We start from the raw sequence: 20,046 nt of genomic DNA, 5'->3' as shown, positions 1-20,046 counted from the left end.
GAGGTGTACTGCCTCCAAATACAGAGATTTCATTTAGGTGTCATAGTTAATAGCTATTGATGCACTCCTTTTCCATGAGCTTCCTTTAATTCTTTTTAAAACCCATCTGACAATGTCTTCTTTCTTTTTTTAGAATAATTAGTGTAAGTCTGAAATAATTTCATTTTAAACAAGTGTTAGGAATGGCTCATCGCTGGCCGTTAATACTTGAGTGTAGCTCATGAATGAAAATGTTGGCTCTCATCTTCATACTGCTTCTCTATTCTAGACCTGGGAAACATGGTAATAATGCCTAGAACTTCAGTACACCGTCCTGTAGTCCTTGCACTAACTCTATAAGAAGTGGTCAGTCAGTGTCCCCTGGAACCTGGTGGGTCTACTGAGAGCTTCATGGTGGGCTGGTGGCCAACTTTTGGTTTTCTCCCTATCTTTCTCTCTTGCATAGATACTTAAGTGGACACTTAAGCATTGCTGCTTTACAAATAGCACCAGGGTGGATTTGATTTAAATCAAATTGATTTAAATCACAATTTAAATCGCTAGTCAGTAAGACTTGATTTAAATCATTTTTTTTTTTTACAGAAAACTCATTCTTGCTGGTATAATCTTAATATTTACAACTAGATGAAGGTTTCATTTTTTGGAACAACAAATTTTCAGAGTAGTTTTTACAGTTACTGTATATAAAAAATTACTGATTTGGTTATACTATTAGAAATACATAGACAGATAATTATGAAATTATTGTGAGGTTTAATAAGTTAGCTGTTTATAGGGGCCATATTTCCCAGCAGCCCTGGCTTTGGAGAGGCTGATCCTTCTTTTTCTAGAGGGGAGAGAGGGGAGGAGGAAAGATAAAGTTGGTAGGCCTAGTCTGGAAGAGGCTTGCAGAAAGAGGAGGCGGAGGAGAAACAGGCTGGTGGAAAGCTGGAAAAGGGGAAGCGAGGACTGGAGAGGAGAACTTCAGGGATTCCTGCTGCAGGACTGAAGTTCCCGGCAGAGGCTTTCTTGTTTGGAGAATGTCAGGCCAGCCCTGGGAAGAAGGGCCTGGAAGCAGTGAACTCTTCTTCGTTGACCTGCAAGCACTTCAAGGACTTACAGATCCCAGTTATTATTTCCACCCCTTTGGATTTGCTTCTGCATTCAGGTGCCTATTCTGTACAGTTGGGTGTGAGTGCAGTTGTTGGGACCCCGTGGGATTGGGAAGAGGCTGCCAGCCCTGAAGAGCCTTCAGCAATTGCCTCAAGTCTGAGGTGCACACAAAGCATCTCTGCTGGGAGAAAAGTTGTCTTCTTTTCCACCTGTTTTGGCACTCTCCCTGTCCTCCTCTTTGCAAAGAAACAGTGGACATTTGAACATTGGCATTTTATACTTAGCAGTTTGAGCTGTTTGCAGATGTAGAAACAGCTCTGAGCATGCTCAGACCAGTCCGTGGGTCTACCCGAAAAGTAGACTAGTTCTTGTTAGATGCATTATCTGGATTGAAATAGTGACAACAGTGAGGAGGGGAAATTACACATCCAGGACAAATAGCTAGTACTTCTGGTAAGATAAAAATTGGGTTTGGTGCTTAGAGACAGATGGGCAGATCATGACCCCCTGGTCTGGGAATAGTTTTGGACTGAGATTAACTGAGTGGTGCAGAGAGCTCATTAGCCATAGAACGGGAGATTGACAGAAAAGTAGCCAGGGCACACTCTGCATTGAAATCAATTATTGGATGAGGTGTGGGACAGGAAAGAGTGTGGCTTTGAGATTTGAGGACTTAAAAAAAATTCTGGGCATTTCACTTGGTAAGGTGAGCCCTGGTTGTCCCAATGAATCAGCTTCCATCTCATTAGGTAAGAATTAGGATTTGAAATTTGCTAGGTGCATTTTTTCACCTGACTCTTGGCCCTTGTGACAGAGTGAAGATGCCTGGGCAATAGGATGGCACCTGACGTCTCTGCCATCTGGAGGTGCCTGCCTGGGGTTCTTGGATCTTGACTATTTTCAAACACTAGCAACACACCCTATAGAATTCTATCTGTGATATTTTATCTGCACAATCAGAATGAATCACAGCACCAAAAAGTCGTATTGAAATATACGACTTTTGAGCCATCTGGCCCCAAAATGGCAACTAGGCATTCTGTTTTGGCGACTGTAACCCTGGTTTAAGGAGCCATTTTCACTGAGCTTATATATCTGAGTTTCTAACACTGATTACAGGGTTATGTGTGGCTTGAGGGCTTCGAAGAGGGTTTGCTTCAAGTTACTTAGTGAGTTCAAAGACGAGGTGAAACTTGAACCAGGTTCTCAGGATACTCTTTATTGGAGCAGCTGTAGTGTTGAGGGTAGCAAGCTTTTCTTTCAGTGGCTCTGAAATGCCCATTACCACATAATACTTCTTTTCTTTAGAGCTCTGTGTCCCTTATCAAACTTTTGAGTATACCAAATCAATTTGGTCTAGTGGAAACTCTCGCATGAACAAAATTGGATTGTGTCTGACAGTAGAATTAAATGCTTCATCTCCTTGAGTACCTGAGCTGCCAAAGGGAAAGTTTTGAATGTGTGTGTTGCCTTTCAGCCTCATTACTGAGCTGGAACTGAATAGTTTGAAAGGCCTGGCGGGAGAAGCTCCTGGCAGCCCACCGTGCGTGTCTTGAGGGCTGCATTTGACATGTAGGTCACAAGCTGTGCTAATCCACCCTAAAGCTAATTTTAAAAATAAGGCTGGGGCTTTCCCCTCCTCAAACAACGTTATCCACCAAATCTACAAAAAATAATGCTTCACAATTTTTCACAGTTGCGGTCAATTAGGCAAATATGTTACTTAGAATATATGCTTATTCCTATGATGTTTGGATTGCATGAAGAGAGCAGCAAAGTGGTTCTTCATTAAGGCTAGTAACCCACTGGTTCCATTTGCTGCTTTGGTGAAAATGCTTTTCTCCTTTCAGGCCTGGGAAGCTGCCTTTACCAGATCAGACTGTTTGTCCATCTTGCCGAGTGATGTAAACTCTGACTGAATTCCTCTTCAGGCTCTCAGATAGAAGTTCCCCCCAACACCTGTACTTTGCGTTGTTGTTGTTGCAGTTGCTGCTGTTGTTGTTTTGTCACCCTGCCTATCTGGCTGGGTTTTCCCAACGCTATGGGGGGCTTGCAGTGCATATAAAAACATAGTAAAACGTTGCACATTAATAACTTCCCGATACAGGGCTGCCTTCAAATGTCTTCTAAAAGTTGTGTAGTTCTTTATTCCTCGACATCTTATGGGAGGGCATTGCAAAGAAGGGTGCCACTGCCGAGAAGGCCCTCTGCTTGGTTCCCTGTAACTTCACTTCTCACAGTGAGGGAACCGCCAGAAGACCCTCAGAGCTGGACCTCAGTGTCTGGGCTGAGTGATGGGGGTATATACAGGGCCAAGGCCATTGAGGGCTTTAAAGGTCAGTACCAACACATTGAATTGTGCTCAGAAATGTGCTGGGAGCCAGTGAAGATCCTTTAGGACTGGTATTATAAGGTCCTGATGGCTTCTCCCAGTCACCAGTCTAGCTGCTGCATTCTGGATTAGTTGTAGTTTCCGGGTCACCTTCAAAGGTAGCCCCACGTAGAGTGCATTGTAGTAGTCCAAGCGGGAGATAACTAGAGCATGCACCACTCTGGTGAGACAGTCCGCAGGCAGGTGGGCTCTCAACCTAAGTAGCAGATGGAGCTGGTAAACAACTGCCCTGGACACAGAATTGACCTGCACCTCCATGGACAGCTATGAGTCCAAAATGACTCTCAGGCTGTGCACTTGGTCCTTCAGGGGCACAGTTACTGCATTCAGGACCAGGGAGTCCTCACACCAGCCTGCCCCCTGTCCCCCCAAAACAATACTTCTGTCTTGTCAGGATTCAAACTCAACCTGTTAGCCGCCATCCATCCTCCAACTGCCTCCAGACACTCATGCAAGACATTCACCGCCTTCACTGGTTCTGATTTAAAAGAGAGGTAGAGCTGGGTATCATCCGCATACTGATGAACACCCAGCCCAAACCTCCTGATGATCTCTCCCAGCGGCTGCATGTAAATGTTGAAAAGCATGGGGGAGAGGACGGGACCCTGAGGCACCCCATAAGTGAGAGCCCAGGGGTCTGAACACTCAGCCCCCAACACCACTTTCTGAACACGGCCCAGGAGGAAGGAGCGGAACCACTGTTTCATGTAGATGCTGAACTTTTCAGTCCAGGGTAGTAGTTTATTTTAAACTCATTTGCCCTGCTTGGATCTTGGCTACTCCTTATAGCACCAGAGAATTTAATTTAAATTCTGTTGCTCTTTGGCTGCAGTCCTGACGCTGCCTGCCTGCTTATAAGCATACCAATAGCCTGAAAATTGCAACATTAGGTTAGCATTAGACTAGCTTCATGGACCTTCTAGAGCACACTGTCAGGTTTAAATAAGTAAAGGACCCTTTTATTGTTCAGATTTCATGATAATGCTTCTCTCGTCTCACAACAGCAAAGTGCATTTCAGAGAACGACTGCTTTTTTAAATCATAATGGCATTTCACTAGAGTAGACTCTGGATAGTTTTATGTTGTAATGGGAAGATGACATCATAATGAAACATTGTTCATGTGGGAACCTTGAATCAACATTTTCAAAGAGTTAAAATCAAGGCTGTACCATCAGTTAAAGACATTTAGGTTGGTCATTTTACCATTTAATCAGTTAGTTCGTTTAAATTTACATATGCATATTCATACCTCACTACTGTATAGACCTGGTTCTTAGATTTTGGAGGAAGTGCGAAGCTAACAGTAATGTTAAATCTCACCATTTGCAATAAATGATGTAGAATGCTTTCTTTTTTAATTCCCTATTACAGTAGCATCAGCACCAAAGTAGCTTAAAAAATAAAAAATGCATTTTACTGCAGCCCTACTAATTAAAATTTTGCCTCCCAACCAAATTAGTTATTTTGCAGCTTTAGTTCTTTAAAAATCCATTCATTACAATTTCCAGTGCTACATATGTATGAGTGGGTTCAACATGTTGGAAGTATTTTCTGTAACATGTTTACAAACCATGAACTTTGCCCTCAGAGTTCAGTGAACCTTTTGCATTTCAGATATGAATAAACGTTGCAATTGCTTCCTCTTAAAATTAAAAAAAGATATGCTAAAATGAGGCAAGACAGCTTTCCGGGAGTCAGCGAAACTCAGGAGGCACCGTCAGGCTGCAGAAACCTGCTCATCTGTCATGGTTTTTGTTGCTATTTGCAGTGTGTGGAATGTTTGCATGATTCAGGAAGTTGCCCTTCAGCATCCAGGACTTAGGTGTGCAAATAGAAAGCAAGTTACTTTCATTTTCTCTCCCTCAGGGTGTTGAAAGGCGGCCTTTGTAAGAGGGCTATTTGAGGTGTGTGAAAGTTGGCAAATTTGGCTGAATTTTTAACAAACTTTTATCCTTATTTTTGCCATACTTGTTCCTTCCTCTGTTTTCATCCTAAAAGGCTTCTGCTGAGTATGTTAAAATCCTTAGGAGGTGCTTTGTAAGCAGGATCTTATTTTGTACCTTTTAAATATGGTGACAGGTGTTTCCTAGTTTTTTGCTGCCCTAATTTTTTATGTGTGAAGTGAGTCTTTTAGAATTTGCTAAATATATGATGCAGTTTACTGAATACAAGCCTGGGATGTCAGTACCCTGCCACTGAAACACAGTTTGGGACCTGAAAGCTTGCTAACTATTTTGCAATTACTTTGGTTGATTCTAATACATAGTTTGTCAACTATGGATCATGGTATTTTCATATGGACAACTTTCTTAGTTTTTATATATTTGGTTTTATATATATATATATTATAAGATATATATATATATATATATATATATATATATATATATATATATATATATATTATAATTAGCTGACTTTGGCTGAGTGTTTTCACTGAGGCGCCAACTGCATTGGGGTGGTTGCTTGCTTTGCCAGTCAGAGTGAAGCAAAAGGGGTGTTTCTCCCCCAAAAGTGTGCTGTTACTTGCAGGAACATTATTGGCTGACTAACCTCAGGGCCTGCAAGGTGAAGAAACTGCCTCGGGTGGCAGGATCCACAGGAGCAGCAGATCCAGCTCCCAAGGAATGTATTGGCTGTTGCTGCTGCCAGTGCCGTGATAAAAATGGGCCTGGGCCACGGTCCCTGGAGGATGGGGCCTCTGCCGCCCTGCCAATGCTGCTCCTGTTCTAGGTGAATAGGAGGTGCTGCTGGTCTCCTCCCGCCCCTAGGAAGCAAGTGCGGGGGCTGCTCTTTGGGGTCTGCTGGGCTCTGCAACCCCACCCCCCCAGCGTGATGGAGAGCGGATCCTTCCTCCTGCCCGATGGCCTTTGATCCCCATTTCAACCATCAGGTTAGGTTGGTTTCATTCCTGCCTTGTTCCCGATGTAGATCTCCATTCCCCGCTTCTTCCCTGGCGGGTGTTGGTGCCATTTTGTGGCTTGCCTCAGGTGCCAAAGTGTCTCTCCCTTACTAACCTTGTATCTTAAGCTTATAGTTGTGGCAAGAAACAAAATTCTGACGCTGGACTCCCTTCCCTTTTAAGGGGGTGTATGGCGGCCTTATAAGGATACTTCTCCGTGGAACCCTTAACAAGAAGGCAGCGCAACAGGAGCCGCCTAGAGAGAGTCCCGGGTGAAATTCAGTGTTGGCCCCTTTGGTTTGAAATGAGATTACAGATTTTTATTGCATGTGTTGATTAGCCAACCAGTGCCAGGATGTTTTGGGTTAATTCGCAGCGTTGCCTTGTTACCAATGACCGCTGTTAACTATTTTGCTTTCATATAATTATTAATATCTGTACAATATCTGTAGTTCTCAAATCCTTGGGTGAGAATCAGACAAAGTTTTGTTATTTGTAACAAAGCCACTTGGTATAAAATTAAGTAAAAACAAGGTATCTCATTCTCTGATCAATATTCTTAAGGGATAATGCTTGTTATAATGGGGTTGGCTTGTTTGCTTGTTTTTTAACTGGTCAGTTTTAATGCTATCAGATCCAGGCAGGTAAGAAAGCAACATATAAATGAACAACTTCCAAGGGGAAAGTTAACATTTTTTCCTTTTTCTGTTTCTTACTGGAAGTCGTGTAATGTTAAGTCAATCCACAAGGAGCACATATGCTGTAGGCTACCAGAAGGAAGGCTGTGGGCTCTTTGCTTCTTCCTGGTCCTGCTGCTGCTGCTGCTGTGCGGGGCCACAGTTTGGCTTAGCATATCGTCTAAGCTCAGGCTCATGGTTTAGCTTTCTTCCAGACAAACCACAAGGTGTCACCAAGGTTTGTCCTGTGGTTTGTTTGGGGGACAGCACACCACAAGGCTGGGCTCAGATGACCCTAACCCTAACCCTAAACAGCAGCTGAGTTCAGTGCAGTGCTGCAGCAAGAGAGCCAGAGAGGAGGAAATTTCCTCTCTGGAAACCCATTCATTTGCATCGACTAAGCCGCCATTTGGCTTAGCTTTAATTGTTACCTAATTCATACATGCACGTGACAGCATTCCTGTATCAGTTTTATTAATATTTTGATGGTGTATTTTCATGTAGCATACGGACTCGGTTTACTATTTTTTTGGCAAGATTTTGACAGTGTATATCTTATTTTTAATGGCTTTGCTGTACATGACTCATGCAACAAGGTGATCTAAATAATTGTATATTCACACTGAAGGCTTTTACTGTGTATGTTTTGGAATGTAATATGGAAACTATACTTTGACTTCAACTCCTTTCTGTATGGAACCTTGCCCAAGGTTAGAGGATGACATTCTCCAGCCCTGTGCACTGATGAAATAATATTTTGAATCAATAGACTAGTAATCCCTTGCAGATGATGTAGTTACTAACCCATGGCATATCATTGTTTTCTTAGAAAGAATAGAACAGTCACTCTACCACTTAAGACGTAGGTCATTGTTATGCTTCTTTTCCATCTTTTCTAGGGACCTTCAGCTTCTGCCAAATTAATGTTCTCTCTGTCAGTGCTGCCAAGACTCTTGAAGAGCTTCTGTTGTCCAGCAATAGGAACAATCGGGGGTTGGAGAAGGCTTTCTAGGGGGAACCGGCCATCATCCCTTCTGGGTTCCAGCAGGATCTGGTGAGAGGGGTGCATGCCCTCAGAGGTGCCCCTTGGATGCCACTGCCCAAGGCAGGTGCCTCAGTCGGCCTTAGGGCTTGTGGATGACCAGAAGGAGACTCAGGGCTCTTTGGCCAGGCTCCACTAGGGGCGGGAGAGCTCCTGTCCCCAACGGAGCCAGCCCTGATTTCCCTGCTGCTTGCGCTTGAGCAGCAAGGACCTTGGGGCTCCTTGGCCACACTCCCTCCGCGTTCGCTGATGTGGGGGGTGGGCGAGCTACCTTGTCCACTCGCCTCCCACTCCCCGATGACGGACCAGGTGGCAGTAGCCAAGCACACAGAGCCTGACAGGCTCTGTGCATTTGACTGCCTTCGCCTTCGCCTGTGTTGGTGTGCTGCCTCTTTCCTGGGGAGGGGGGTTCATTCACCTCAGGAGGAAAGACGCAGCCCAACCTCCTGGGCGAAGGCGCCTTGTGGAGAGGGGCTGCTGGAGGCTGCTAGTGAGTGCTAGACACCCCCCCCAGCAGCATCCAAGAGCCCCTACACCACCTGGCTGCCTTCCACCGAGGGGGTGGGCTCCAAGCAAGGCTGCAACTCCAATCCCACTCCTACTCATGTGCAAGCAGGAGCAGGTTTGGGGCTCTCTCAGCTGGGAAGGGGGACCAGCTTAATGAAGCCGCTGGCTTATGTGAGCCGGTAGAGGGTTGGGGCTCTGAAAAACTGCTTTTTTCTCCCTCTGCCTGTCAGGAACTGGGCAGAGGAGGAATGTTGGAGACTGCCTCCCCAGGAGGAGGAAGAGGAAGACAGTTTAGATTACACTCAGCACTGGTGCTGGCCTGGGACAAGGCACCGCCAGGCATCCTTCCCTTGCCCTGGCAGGACGCGGCAAGCAGGGCAGAGGCGCCCGAAAGGGCGACGAGGGGAAGCCTTGACTTCTCAGGCAGCGTGAGCAGGGTGGGTGAGTGGGGCTGTTTTACTCTTGCCCTGACAGTTACAACCGCCTGCAAGTGGCGCTCAAATTGGAGCACGTTTGGCTTCCCAAAAAAGTTTGCAAACTGGAACACTTACCTCCGGGTTTGCGGCGTTTGGGTTCCAAGTTGTTTGACGACTAAGCTGTTTGAGGACCAAGGTACCACTGTAATGGGAGAGGAGGAGCAGGCAGAGTCAGAGCAGCAGCTGGCTGACACGTTGTCACTAGAAAGCATACCAGACCCTCCATCTCCAGAACCTGGTGAGTCTTGAAAGTAGGGGAGCAAATAGCTCAAAGACAGAGGACACGTAGCAGCACCCGTAGAAGAGGAGATGATGGTGACGAATGAGGAAGTGGGAGAGAAGCGGGTGGAGATTCATTCGGGACAACGCCACTGTCCAAGAGGCTGGGTTCTATAGCCTCTCTTTGTAAAGATTGAAATAAAAAAGGACTGTAAGAAACATTGCCTTGTCTTTCTACTTTCCTGGGCAACCAGCCGGGAGCTGCTGACAGCAGCCTGACACAGCCAGGGCAGAGTGTGATATACCGCTGGTGAAACCGTCCCTGCTTGAGTCCCTCTGCCTCCAGCTCCTGGCTAGTTTGTTTGTCCTTCGGTGTGCTGGGAGCTGGAGACAGAGGGACTCAAGCAGGGACGGTTTCACCAGAGATATACCGCTGAGTGAAGCTGCCATCGCAGTCTCCCCCCATACTGATTCTGGGAAATATATTGCCCTGGCCCAGTTTAGCATCATTCCACATCTTTGTATTTTTGTGGCAGGCTATACAGTGGTATCTCGGGTTACATACACTTCAGGTTACAGAGGCTTCAGGTTACAGACTCCACTAACCCAAAAATAGTGCTTCAGGTTAAGAACTTTGCTTCAGGATGAGAACAGAAATTGTGCTCCGGCGTCGCGGCGGCAGGAGGAGGCCCCATTAGCTAAAGTGGTGTTTCAGGTTAAGAAGAATTTCAGGTTAAGAGTGGACCTCTGGAACGAATTAAGTTCTTAACCCGAGGTACCACTGTATAAAGTTTCTACTTTTTAGTCCTGTGAACTTGAGCAAATTATTTGTGGTCCACTCTGCTTATTGCGATGTTTTTGATCCCTGAGTTTGCCACCCCTCGCTGGCACAATTGCTGGTGTTTGGGAGGCAAGCAGTTACCACATAGGTGATGCTGCTGGCGGTGATATGTCTTTTGCCTAATTTTGAGGCATTGCAGCAAGAAAGGGTGTGTGGCCACTGGGCTCTGAGCTGCAGATTGCAAATACTGTTACCAGCTTTCTCCAACTCCTCCAGTCATATGCAGTGTTTGTTTGTTTTTTACTTATTTATATATACATTTCTGTCATACCCTTTTAGTGGCTGTGCATCACTCAAGGCAGCTTATGACAGCTTAGAATCACATAAGAGCATAAGGATCAGGCCGGTAGCCCATCTAGTCGAGCATCTTGCCATGACACTCGCCAGTTGGGTGCCTGTTGGAAGCCAGTGCGCAAAACCCAAGTGCAAGAATGCTCTGTTCTCCTGCATTTCCAGAAACTGGGATTGAGAAGCATTTCTGCCTGCAGCCATAGATATAAATTCACATAGAAATAATTAAAATAAAATAATGAAATACACTGCCCCCCCCAAAAAATAATTGATTGGGTTTCTTCACCATTATGTCACTTGAAAAATGACTTGTGGCATATACCGTACATAACCTTGGCTATCTGTTTATCCAGTCCTTGCGCTTATGTTCTGTGTTTGTGCCAAGATAAATAAAGATTCTTTCATTCTATACTCTGCATTTTGCTGTCAGAGGTTATTATGATATAACACTGATTTGTATGTTGAGCAGTGAAGTGGAGATAGTAGCTTTGAATGTAACCAAAATATTTAACAGCAATGAATTTTGTGGGGGTTTTTTAAGTACATGAGTATTTTCCCTACCAACCCTCCCCCCCCAAAAAACCCATACTGTATGTTTTATAATATTTTTCCTGTGAAGAAAAGGCATGTTATCTCTGCAGAGACAAATTCACACTTTTGAGAGCTGCAAAAACAAGCATCTGTAATAATATCTTCTCATTAGAAAAACTGCCCCAAATAATCTTACAGAAGCCTCTGGAAGAGCAAGACATTGTGAATGGATTAATGGAATTCGTTTACCAAAAAATTTAAACACCGCATGTAAAGCCTCATGCTACGTAATTAGAAACAAATCCTTATTTCGTGATGAATAGCCTTTGGACTATAATGTAACCGAAATGGAAAACTATCTTTAGAAAGATTTTTCCTCCAAAAGCATTTTATTTTTAAAAAAATCTGATTTCAATAATAAAAAAAGATTTTTGAAATATATATATATATTTTAAAAATCATTTATTTTTATCCACCTATATAAGGTCACGACATAACACTAGAAGTCATGACTAGGAAGGTCAAAACATGGTTTGTGGCCAATTGTTGACCATCGTTTAGGCATTCAGAGATCTTCAGGGGGAAAAATAAGGAAGCCAATATATATATGTCAATATATATATGTCAGGACTGACTTTTTCTTTCTGGTGCATTTAGCTGCATGTTTTTTGGGCACTCTTAGAACTGGAATCTAGACCTTCAACTCTGCATTCTGCTTGAGGGCCAAAGAACTTGCTTTAGGTGGTTGTTGTTGCACCAATGTCATTCCTTCTGAATATGTGCATTTGTAAATATAATTGGAATACGTTTCAATTTATAGCTCACCCTGTCCAGAAGTTGCTGTCCAGACTGCACAGTGGCTTTTCCTTACTCGTCCTTGCAAACTTTTTAAATGGCAGCATAGTTTTAATGATAAGAAACGGCGGCTGTAATACAATGATTTGCTAGAGTTGATGCCTGAACTTAATTTGAATCCTTATCTCCTATGTCTGAGTCTGTACAGGCTGTCTTGATTTCTCTCATAAAGATTAGGAAGATTTATTTTGACTTAAAAATGCTTTCTGAAGTTATTTTCAGACAAATTCTTTTTCTGAATTAGTTGTATAAAGGGTGACATACTTACTTCTCTCCTAAATCTTCTAATCTTCAGTGATCAGAGGAGGACCATCTGGTTGTGAGATGTTGCAGCCAAGACCTTTAAGTTGTTGTAACAAGATACATCTGCCTTGAAGCAAATATTAAAAGGGTTTCTCTTAAAAAATAACTAGAACAACTGCCTGAAGATTACCACATACCTTCCAAATTCCTCATTTTGATTTTGGCATCATTTAAAAATGCTGCATTTGTTTGTGAGGGACATGTCACCTATTGTTTTTAAGTGTTCCTTTTCTTATGAATGTGGACCTTGTCCACATTCCTATTTATACAGTAGAATTATGTAAGTCTGCTTAGCGACAAGGCATCTATACCTGCAGTTATACTAAGATTTCAGGGAGTGATCTTGCCCACTTAGGTAGGTATAGCAGGAGTGGCGAGCCTCCAGTTTGGGGTCCTGATCCACACATGCCAGCATTTTTTTCTGGCCTTCCAGACACCCCCACCCCAATTTTGGTGGCAGTGGCAGAAACAAAAATAAAGTTCACACACCGCAGCCCTGGGGCGATAAAGCTCAGAGCCCTGATTGGGATGCCAATTGCCCCTTCCTCACCCCTCACTTGGATCATTTGAAGAGTGGAGATGGGGCAATGCGCCCCTGTTCTGATCTGCAGAGGTTGGCTGAGGAGAGGGGACTGTGTGTGTGTGTGTGTGTGTGCATGAGAGAGTGTGAGGTGGTCACTGCCACTTTCGCCCACAGCCACTACTGGCATGCAGCAGCTAATAAGGGCGACTGCAGCCCTCGGACCATAAAACGTTAGCCACCCATGAGGTGTAGGATCGCAGCCTGATTTGAAAACAAGTCCACTGAACAGAGTGGAACTGCGGAGTAAAAATGCACAATTTTGGGTCGTAACAAGTGTCCAGTACTTCCCAGAGGCAAATAAAGGGAGTTACTGGGGAAAATACTCAGAACTGATCAGAGAGTTCAGGCATTTCAACAAAAAATAGGAGTACAACAGGATTGAGGTGTTTTGTCAGGACCGTTGACTCATAAATATAAATAGGAGATATAAAGGCCATTATCCGGACTGGAAGCAAGTGGAACCAGAATCTGCATTATATGGGGAGTGGGGGGCATGTTGGTATGTTGTAAGGATATATACACCCTTTGGTTGAGAACAAAACCAACCAAAAGTTTATTTAGAATTATAATGGCCTTTTCTTTTCTTTTCTTTTCTTTTCTTTTCTTTTCTTTTCTTTTCTTTTCTTTTCTTCTTTGCAATCTTCTTCACACATGTAGTAGAAGGTATTCCAGATTAGTCCAATGTGAGTTTTCCAAGCTGGGACAAGTCAATTCAGTGATTTGACTGAAAGCAGTGTGAGATACCTGCTTGCTTGCTGTGAAATCTGCCATTTTGCATTTTTGGGAGCTCACACAGTTGGTTTGTGAATTTATCACATCTTTGTTTGCATTGATGTATAAGCTAGTTTCAGTGGAGGAACAAAATGTTCCCATGCAAGGATGGGTAAGAGAAACAGGTTCGGGAATTGGAAGAACAGGATATATGCTGTTGGCTAATAACAGCTTGACAGTTGGGAAAGTGTTATGGAGATCACTTCAGGTGGCAGATTTAAATGTGGGATTTGTTCTCCAGGCTAACATGCAGTGATATGAAAGCTGTAAATGTTTTTGTGAAAGCATTTAGCTCAAGAAGTAAATTCTGATACTTCCACACAGCACTTGCAAAAAAAGAGCCTTTAGTAAGCCCTTATTTTGAAGATAGCTAAAACTCTGCCTTTCATCAATTTTATATCTCTTAATGTAATTAGTTCAACTTCCTGACTTCTTTGATAAGGCGGTTGTGACAGAAGGGGCCCTGCCCACACCTGGCAGAATGGTTCTTGGGCAGCCTTGGAGATGAATGATGTCGCATCCAAGCTTCCGCTGTCAGTGCTGGAGACTCCTTGCTTTGAGTTGCTGCTTGCAGCCCAAATAATTTAATCCCTGCATTAGCAATATCATTCCCAGAAATCCATGTAACAAACACATCAAAACTTATTTTAGGAAGAGGCAAACTCTTGTTTTGGCTTCAGCAACCTGCCTCTGTGGACTGACAGTTTGGCTTCAGAAGACGCGGATCATCATCTCCCCAAAGAAGCCGGAGGTGATCTGCATCAGAATATTTCTGCTGCATTCCTAGCTGGCCCTTAGATCCGATTCAGTTCTTGACCTGCTCATGAATGCCAGAAGCATCACACAGCCGCCCAGTTGGATGCAGAGCCTGTCTCCCAAAATTGCCTTGCTTGTGATTCGTTCTCGGGTTCCAAGCTGTTTGGTGAGCCCCCACAGCGCAGTTTGGCGTGTGGTGAATAGATGACATGGTTGCTTAGCTATGCATCCAGCTTGTGGCCCAGCCGGCTGCATTTTAGCATGTTTGGGCTGTTGCAAGCTAGATTAGCAATTGCACAACCTCTTTATTTATTTACAGTACTAAAGTCTGTTCATATCAGCATTTCTCCATGTCAGAATGACTACATGAATTTAAGGCAAGGTGTATTTTTAATAAGCTCATTTCCTTCAAAACCTACTTCGTTGTCACACAAAATATTTGCTTTTCATTGCTGCTACAAGAAAAAGGTTTAACAAGTGTTAAGAAATTGCATAATAATACTCAGGGCTCCTTTATAACCATGTGAACAAAGTGTTCAATTTGGGGCCTGCTGGCTGAGAGGTTAAACCATGTAATCTTGGCACAAAAACAGTAGTCAAAGACTGGGCTAAACTGATATTACCTTAGTGATATTTGGTTTTAACCAGATGGAATGTTAAGCATTAACACATGAAAGGATTACGTTGATGTTGGAAATGCAGCTGATGACAGTTGCGTACAAAAGAGGCAATTCACTAAATTCTTTGTACTGCTGTGCCTATTTTTGTAAAAGAGAGTCAATCCGGCATAAATGGCAGGTTATGGCCCCCACCCCAACGCATGGGCCTGTTCTAATTACCTGAACTCTTGTAGCCTTTCTGTATTATAAGCTAACAAAACTTTGGGACAAGTAAGTAGAGCGAAACTCCGAAGTGGGAAGACTCCAGGTGATGGAGAGGACTGCATGTGCGGATCCCTGCTCTCCTCAGTGGGAGACTATTGCTCCTGTTGCTGCTGCTGCTGCTAAAAATACAGTTTTTATTTATTTTCATGGTACAGAAGATAAAGTTCGAGAAAACAGTTGTTACAACAGTAAACAACAAATAACTTGTCCTGAGGAAATTACAGACTTCTGTTATGCCATGTGTTAAAGTTTCATTTGATTACTCTAAGAGATCATGCCACATTTTCCCATGAGTGCTGGGTGGATTCAGTAAACATTTGCCATATAAGAGGAATATGGATTGTGTTTGCCCTTTGCTGCTCTCACCTGGCATGTTAGTTTCTCAGCTAGTGCTATTGACTGTACTCTTGTTATAACAACACCAGTTTTTCAACATCTGGCTGTCTCCATATGAGCAGCTGACAATAGAAAGGCTAAGAGGTCATCTTTAGGATAATCAGGAGCAGGCAGGATCCTAAGCCCAAGTAGTGCTAGTGCAGGGGACATTTCCGTTGTTTTCTTGTATATTCAGCTTATTTCTTTGAAGACAGCATTCCTGAAGGGTTTGATGATGATGTCACAATACCACCACATACGGAAATATGTACCTTTGACTGCGCATCCCCTCCAACAATTGGGATTGACTTCCTTACAAATTTGGGACAGCCTCACCGGTGTATAATGCCACTATGCAGAATTTTTTAATGAGGCTTCCCTTATTTTTGCAGAAACTAGACCATTTTTTGCACATCTAGGTCCATTTCTCATGGCATTTTTGTGAACAATATTGCCAAATTCCAGTGTTATTTAATCTGTTAGTTAATCTGACCAAACTGCGGGTGGCAGTGGAAGACAGGAGTGCCTGGCGTGCTCTGGTCCATGGGGTCACGAAGAGTCGGACACGACTGAACGACTAAACAACAACAACAACAAATTGAGGAAGCTATAAGTGGAGAGAAGTTAAAAAAGATGTGCTCCATTGCTGTTAGTTTCCTGTTTGCTTGAGTGGAAATGTCTGGGTTTAACAGGAATCTTCACAGCCGGTTGAAATGGTACCATGACCATTTAAGGTTTCGTATGGCAGCTATGAATTGTTCCTTTCATAGTGGGATACTGTTTGCATAAAAATCTTTTAATCTGTAAAGGCCCACCTGTTCCCAACCATTCCAATCTAAGTATTGCCCTGCTTCTTTAAAAGATGGGTGAAAGCAAAGAGGGATAAGGGGAGATAGTGGGGGAGCCAGTTTTTTAAATGTTGCTTTCCACACATGTGGTGCAGAGGACAGGGTACGCAACCGTATGGGTTTTAGTGAGTGAGGAGGGTAGAAAGGGATAGGCTCTATATACTGGATCTGAAATGTCTATATTTATACATTGTTTACGTTTTTGCCCGTGGTTCAGTGACATAAAATGCTTTGGTTGGAAGGCGTTGTAATAAGTTTGAAGATGTGGGATTCTGAGCCCACCATTTTGGACCCTTCCATATATAAGTCTGGAGCCTAGTCGTGCTTTCCCCCCCATCTTGAATAAACTTGTTTATTGAGCACTGCCAAATTTTAAATTGTTTAGGTATAATCATAATCGGCAGCACTTGAAAGAAAAATGAATTTTTCAGCAGGATAGCCATCTTTACTGCAGCTGTGCTTCCCAACCATGATAAACGTAGATCTTTCCAATATTCAAGACTTTCTCGTACCTGTAGGAATACTGATGTGAAGTTTGCTTTCCTTAGAGCTGATTTTTAGTTATCTGCACTCCCAAATATTTTATTACCTTGTGGCAGGTTTTAAAACCTGTCTGATTTTGAATGGTGAAGGAATGCCTATATACATTAGTTCTGATTTGGATTTGTTGATTTTTAATCCAGCCACTTCGCCATAATTGCCCAGTTCTTTCATTAATACAGGCATTGCATCTTTTGGGTTAGAAAACATTATTTTTGCTATATCATCTGCAAAAAGCCTTATTTTATGCACTTATTTTTTAATTTCTACTCCTTTTATCTCCAAATTGTTTCTAATGGAGAGGTCCAGTGGTTCAACTGAGAGGGCAAACAAGAGGGGTGACAGAGGGCATCCCTGCCCCACCCCTCTTGCAGTGGAGAAGGCTTCAGAGTCTATACCAGTTACCCTAACCTGAGCGTATGAGTTTTTGTATAGTCTCATGACAGAATTCATAAAATATAGCCCCATATTCATTTTTGGCAACAACCCTTCTAGGAATTGCCAGTTGACTCAATCAGAGGATTTATATGCATCTATTGATATGACTGCTAGTGGTAAATTTTTGCTTTTGCTTGGATGGATAACATTTCGTAGACGGAAAATTGGGTCACAGATCTGTCTCTGGGGTATGGACCCAGCGTGATCTAAGAAGAAATAAACGTGTTGAGGCCTGCAGTAAAGATTTTAGCATCTTGATTTTTCCCTGGCTTAGGTATAATCTAGGGCTGGCATATGTCCTGAATTTCCTGGACATAGCCAGGATTTGGCCCCTGGAAGCAGCATCCGGGTGGAAAACGCTGAAACGTCCAGGGAGGAAAAAACTCAACAACTTTGGCAAAATAAATAAATAAATAAATAAATAAATAAATAATGCCCCAAAACTTTGCCAAAAATACGAAATATGGCAACCCTATATAACTATTATTTTAGAGTGTTTCCAGGAGGTTGGTACTTGACCACCTGAAAGAATATCATTAAACAGAGAGGTTAATCTTGGGATCAGAATCTCACTGAACCACTTATAGAAGTTTGCAGTGTAACTGTCTTAACTTTATACCCCTTCAGTTTTTTTATTACTGTGGCTCCCTCATCTATAGGCTGGTTTAAATAGTCCCCGTGGGTGTCATTTACTTTAGGTAATGCAATTCTTTCCAAATACAGTGGTACCTCGGTTCTCAAACGGCTTTGTACTCAAACAACTTAGAACCCAAACACTGCAAACCCAGAAGTGTTCCGGTTTGCAAACCTTTTTTTGGAAGCCGAATGTGCTCCGTTTTAAGTGTTACACTTCCGATTTGAGTGCCACGCTTCCGATTTGAGTGCCACAGTTCTGTTTTGAGTGTTACGCTGAGGTCCGTCTATTTTTGCTATTTATTTTGCGTTTTTCTTTTTGTGCCTTTTTTGTTTTGTTTTTGTGACTGTGTGGAACCCAGTTCAGTTGCTGATTGATTGTTTGACTGCAGTACATTGTTTATTGCTTTCATTTTATGGATCAATGGTCTCGTTAGATAGTAAAATTCATGTTAAATTGCTGTTTTAGGGGTTGTTTTTAAAGTCTGGAACGGATTAATCCATTTTGCATTACTTTCTATGGGAAAGCACGCCTTGGTTTTAGAATGCTTTGGTTTTGGAATGGACTTCTGGAACGGATTAAGTTTGAGAACCAAGGTACTACTGTATTCTGTAACTGTTGGGAAGGAGGTGATAGGATCAGCATAAAGGGAAGCATAAAAATCTCTAAACATAATATACTTACTGTTATCATCATATTTAAGGGTACCTGCCTTATCCCTTAGCTGGTTTACTCTCTTAATGTTCATTCTTTTCTGAATACGGTTAGCAAGCATCTTAGACTTCTTATCACCATGTTCATAATATTTTTGGTTGAGGAAAAGCAAATTTGTAGAGATTTTTTTATGTTTCCAAGGCTGACTTCTGCTCTCCTAGCATTCAAGATCCTTAAAGTCTTCTTCCTGCCACCTCTTATGTGCTTTAGTTCAAGCTGCCTTATTTCCAGCAGGAGGTGATCTGATTCTTTGGCAGCCTTTCTTTTGATTGCTGTCGCTTCACTAATGCAGGTTCCCTGATGATGCCTTCATAGCTTCCCAGACTGTTGCAAGAGGCATTCTCTCTGTGGTGTTAGTATCCAAGTAGTTATTTATTTCTGAAAAGAGGTGGTCTGTTGCCAGCTTATTCGGTAGGAGAATTGCAGGAAATCTCCAGCAAGATGATGACTTGGGTTTTTCTTGGAGATGTAAGGTGGCCCCCACTGGAGCGTGGTCAGAAACAGTGCGACAACCAATCTTTGATTCAACAATTATTTGAAAGTCTGATGTTGAAATCATGACAAAATTAAAATAGGAGTATGATGAGTAACAACTTGAAAAAATGAAAAGTCTTTAGTAGTTGGCTGGAGCTTTCTCCATGTCTTCCAATGCTGAGGGTGTTTTACGTGACTTGGTTACAGTGGGACCGGTTCTGTCCAGTTGGGAATCTCATACAAGATTTAATTCCCCTCCTAATAGCTCCATTCCTTCCTGGAATCCAGATAGTTCTTGCAGACTGAGTCAGAGAAATTGTAACTGTCCTTTGTTCGGAGAGCAAAGTGAGGCTATAGCTGGTGTGATGCCTTTCCTTGGGCCTTTGACAGAGTGGCCTCTCTTGTCCGTCAAAGTTCCCTTGAGGGTAAAAATCAGACTGCTGGAAATCAGCACCGCTACACCTCTTGCTTTTGATGTGCTAGGAGATGAGATTTGGACATCAAAGCCTTTGAGACAATGAATTCTATCCATTTGCTTCTTACAGTGCGTTTCCTGTAGGCGTATTATTTTAGGTTTTCCCATTTGAGCAGTAGTTCGACTCTTTGTTGTTTCACTGGTGAGTTGAGACCATTGACATTTATGGTGAGTATTTTTCAACAACAACAACAACAATAATTTATTTATACCCTGCCCATCTAGTTGGGTTTCCCCAGCCACTCTGGGCGGCTTCCAAGACATTAAAATACAGTAATGCATCAAACATTAAAAGCTTCCCTAAATAGGGCTGCCTTTGGATGTCGTTTCTAGTTTCCATATCATCCATTGGCCAGATTATTATTATTATTTTAATTTGTTAGTCATTTTATTTTGCCAAGGGTAACCTAGAGTGACTCACAAC

At 42.9% G+C, this 20,046-nt stretch overlaps 1 protein-coding gene and 1 long non-coding RNA gene across 7 annotated transcripts in view; one reads left to right on the top strand and one right to left on the bottom strand.

Moving 5' to 3' along the window:
* Window positions 1–20,046, top strand: part of EPB41L4B (erythrocyte membrane protein band 4.1 like 4B) — a 132,751-nt gene that overhangs the window by 7,101 nt on the left and 105,604 nt on the right. The gene's annotated exons all lie outside the window — the stretch shown is intronic.
* Window positions 7,523–9,314, bottom strand: LOC310661701. Its single transcript, XR_014504080.1, has 2 exons — window positions 9,166–9,314; window positions 7,523–8,116 (listed from the first exon to the last, which is right to left on the bottom strand). It is a non-coding gene; the product is annotated as an uncharacterized lncRNA (long non-coding RNA).

Source organism: Podarcis tiliguerta (assembly GCF_965153285.1).
Source record: "Podarcis tiliguerta genome assembly, chromosome: 13".
Classification (NCBI taxonomy): Eukaryota; Metazoa; Chordata; class Lepidosauria; order Squamata; family Lacertidae; genus Podarcis; species Podarcis tiliguerta.
Note: the sequence above shows the minus strand (reverse complement) of the source record. Positions and strands in the feature narration are given on the sequence as shown.